General features: G+C 52.2%; 1 protein-coding gene across 4 annotated transcripts in view; it reads left to right on the top strand.

Moving 5' to 3' along the window:
• The first annotated feature begins 98 nt into the window (after window positions 1-98).
• The window catches only part of NSD3 (nuclear receptor binding SET domain protein 3), a 48194-nt gene continuing 44713 nt past the window's right edge, over window positions 99-3579 (top strand). For 3 of the 4 annotated variants that reach the window (XM_026863068.1, XM_026863069.1, XM_026863070.1), the window contains exon 1: window positions 99-303. The gene's annotated coding sequence lies outside the window, so the exon portion shown is untranslated. The remainder of the gene's footprint in view (window positions 304-3579) is intronic. The other variant, XM_026863067.1, reaches the window with a different exon arrangement.

The raw sequence follows: 3579 nt of genomic DNA, 5'->3' as shown, positions 1-3579 counted from the left end.
CCCCGGGGTGGCGGGGCTGGCCCCCTCCTTGGCCCACGCTCCCCGTCACTGTCATTGGTTTTGCTGCCTCAGCATGCTCCCAGCATCGGCAGCGCCCCTGCCTGAACCGCGGGGCCCGAGGAGCCCAGCTGGTGGCAGATCTTCACCTTTCGCCTTTTTGTGGTGATTTATGTAGCACCTGGAGAGCAGGAGAGGAACCAGGAACCATGTGTGGAGTCGGGCTCCTGCCTGGAGGGGACCCCCAGGCTCTGCTCCGTGTGCCTGCTGCTTCCCACGAAGCCTCGGCTCCAGTCCTGGCGAAAGGTAGGAGAGCTTGTTAAGCAGCCAACTCGCACACTAAAATTGTTTCTTCAGCGGCCACATCGGATGTTTCCTGGTGCATTCGTGGGGTTTTCAAAAGGGAAAACACCATCCGTGGCTCAGCAGCTTGCAATAGCTAACCATATATCCATCAAAATGTCAACATCCCTTTGGGTTTTTTGCGTGGAACAAAAATTTGCTTTTATGTGAAAGGTTCCTGTTGAAGTGATTGCAGTTTGTATCTATATATAGAGCAGAACACGTTCTGAGCAGCTGCGGGTACGATGGGGCCTCTAAGAGTAGAGCCTCCCTTTGTGTGTTATCGCCTGGGAACAGCTTCGCTTGGAATTAGATGTCAGAAGGAAGTTTCAAGCCCTGACATGTTTGAGACAAATCCTGTGGGTCTGCAGATCTGATGAAACACGCAGGCAGCTGTAGAGACGTTCTCGATATGTGACGGGAGACTTGGTCTCTTGAAATGTCGTCTGTGTTTGAGAGACTAGTGGGGAAAAAACATTTTGTTGCCCACAATGAAAAAGGTTTATAACTCTTTGGCAGCTTTGCTAACGGGTGCCTAAACAGATGAATGACATTTTAGAAAGTAAAAACTAAAATTGGGAAAGATGGGTAAGAAATGGGACAGAAAGCTACCGAGGTCTGCCACCACAGTGCTCGGCACGTTGCTGTGTTTTCCATTGGTTGGAAAGTATGTTTCCCATAAAGGGCTGGTCTCCAAGTCTTTTAAATTCTGAAAAAAAAGGCCACCCCACCATTAATTGAAATACTTCTTTACTGTCAAAAACATCTCTGCATTGTTAGTGCAGACCATGTAATAGTACAATTTAGTTCCTGTGTGCTTTATTCTGCCAGAGCTGGTTCTGCTAAACCACATCCCTGGGGACTGCAGAAGAGAGTTTTGTTTTGGTGGGTTTTTTTTTCCCTTGGGAGAGGCTGTTGCTTGAGGAAGTGACAGAACTGGAAATTAAAACTAGATGAGTAGGCAAACACAAACTCCCATCCTCTGAACCCAGCTCAGGAAGGTGCCCTTTGTTTGTCTCGCTAGTGGGGGATCTGTGTTTCTGTACTAGTGCTCTGGCTTTCAAAAACTTGGAAACGCTGATTTTGTCTCCCTGGGGATGTGTTTCAGTGTGAATTCGTGAGGTGGCTTCTGAGACAGGGCAGACTGGAATCTGTTGGATGTGCTCATGGACCTTCTAGTTTTCATGGTGTTCAAGATTGTGATTTAAACACATCTAGATTATGTCTTCTAGAGTTTTTCCTGCATGACTGAGGGCCAGACACTCCTGTTCTGAAGGTGGCTGGTACATGGATGCTCCCTCGCTGTGCCAAGCGCTGGGCCTTTCGGAAGGTCCATGAAGCGGTGAGGGGTCAGAGCCCTCCACCCCGCCTGCTGAAAGCCCCGCCAGGGAGCCACAGCTGTTCAGAGCCCCCTTTCCAAAGCCACCCCTTGTTTTTGGGAATGGCGCCGGGCATGGATCGTTGGTCTGGGAAGAGGCGTCAGTCCTGAGCTGTTCTGAAGGAGGCAGCACGGTTCAGGGCACGGCGTCTGGAAGTAGTTAGACTGCTGTGCTCAAAGGGGAGCGTTCTGCGGGGAGAACGCGCCACCTCTCTGCTTGTCCCACAGTGTTGTTTTCTCTAGCGCCCATCCGCGGGGCTGGTGTGAAGCGCTCGAGTGTGCGGCGCGTGCGGAATGCTGGGGCCTGTCCCTGACGGAGCTGCGGTCGATCTCCTGGAGCTGGCAGTGCGGAGGCTAGGGGCGAGGGCCCCGGCACAGACGTGCTCGTTTGGGGGGCCAGGGACGAGCACCCCTAGGTTGCTCAGTGCGGGCTGATCCTGGTAAGGGCTGCAAATCGCCATGGTGGTACCTCGCAGTCCCCGCACAGGGCAAGCAGGACGGGAGTTGTGTTTCCCTTAGTCTGTGTTCTGTGCTGGCCACAGCACAGACCATCCCGCCTCCCTCGGGGCTGAGGAGGGTGAAGCTGCTGTAGTGGTGTTTCCCTCGTCCGTGCTTGGCTTTCATGCTGCCTGTGGGTTCCCAGCCAACAGATCATTTACAGTAAAAATGATCAGGAGGGGGAAAAAGTATTGCAAAAGAAAACTGAACAAGAGAGAAATGGAGGAAAAACTAATTCCTGTCAGAATGTTCATTACTTGTCAGAAGGAATCAGAAAGAAATACATCCCCATGCCTTGAGTGCTTCAGCTGCGGGAACATCAGGACCCACCATATGTGAATATTAACCTTAATATTAAGCATTTAGAATTTACAGAAGGGAGGAGAAGAGAGAGAGAAGCCTTTTCCTAGGTCACCCTCATATTTGGTGCCTTATTGTGTTGAAGGAGGAAGAGAATTGCTTTTTAAAGTCACTTTATTCCGGCGATTCCCGCCCTCCCCAGTGAGCTGAAGGCCTCCCGGCTCTCCGGGCAGTGGGAAGTGCTGTCGGTGCAGGGGGCATTGCTCAGGGCCTGGCCCAGCCCCTGTCTCCTCAGTTTCCCCTTTCATGTTGGGTCATGTCTCTCTTCTTACCTAATTCTTCTTGGTTTATTTTCTGACTTTATTTTTTTTTCTGGTAACAGGCATCATCTTATCTCCCCATCTTGTTTACTTTCCATTCTCTTGTGCTTTTCTTGCTTTTCCATTTTCCTTTTTTTTTTTTTTTTCCTTGCATGTTAATGCTTTTGCTGCAGGAAAGATTGATTGTGTGCACTTCAGTTGTGTTTTCTTCCACAAAAAGAAAGACTTGAGGGTTGTGGAGGAGGGGAATTAATTGCAAACATCTCAATGCACAATTTTTCAGCCAAAATAGGATTAGAAACCACTGAGGATGACAGCATTTTGTTTCACGATCCAACCCAGATGCCAAATGTCAGCAGCCAGACCTTGACTCCGCAAGGCACGTTGTGATCTCTCTGGCAGAACCAGGGTTTCCCCCCGGCCCTCGTGCTGCCTGGCCATCGTTTGCCCGTTTCCTAGCCCACAGCATGGTTTCAGGGCTCGGTACCGCCTCGGCGTGTGCTGGGCTTCTCCATGCCAGGTGCTCGGTGCCCACTGGCCCCCACGTTGCTCCAGCTGCCGTTGTGCCAGTAAGCGGGGCCGTGCCGGTGGAGCCGCCGTCCTCTCGCCGCGGCGGGTCTGTGCCGCGTGTGGGGCTGGCCCGGGGCTGGGTCCCGGCAGCTTCTGGAAGGTGCTGGAGTGAAGCTGGGTGGGCGCAGCGCCCCCTCCCCGGGGCCCCGGGACCCGCACCGCGGGGTTTGTGGT

The sequence above is a fragment of the Athene cunicularia genome (assembly GCF_003259725.1).
Source record: "Athene cunicularia isolate RWA chromosome 22 unlocalized genomic scaffold, athCun1 chr22_part1, whole genome shotgun sequence".
Classification (NCBI taxonomy): Eukaryota; Metazoa; Chordata; class Aves; order Strigiformes; family Strigidae; genus Athene; species Athene cunicularia.
Note: the sequence above shows the minus strand (reverse complement) of the source record. Positions and strands in the feature narration are given on the sequence as shown.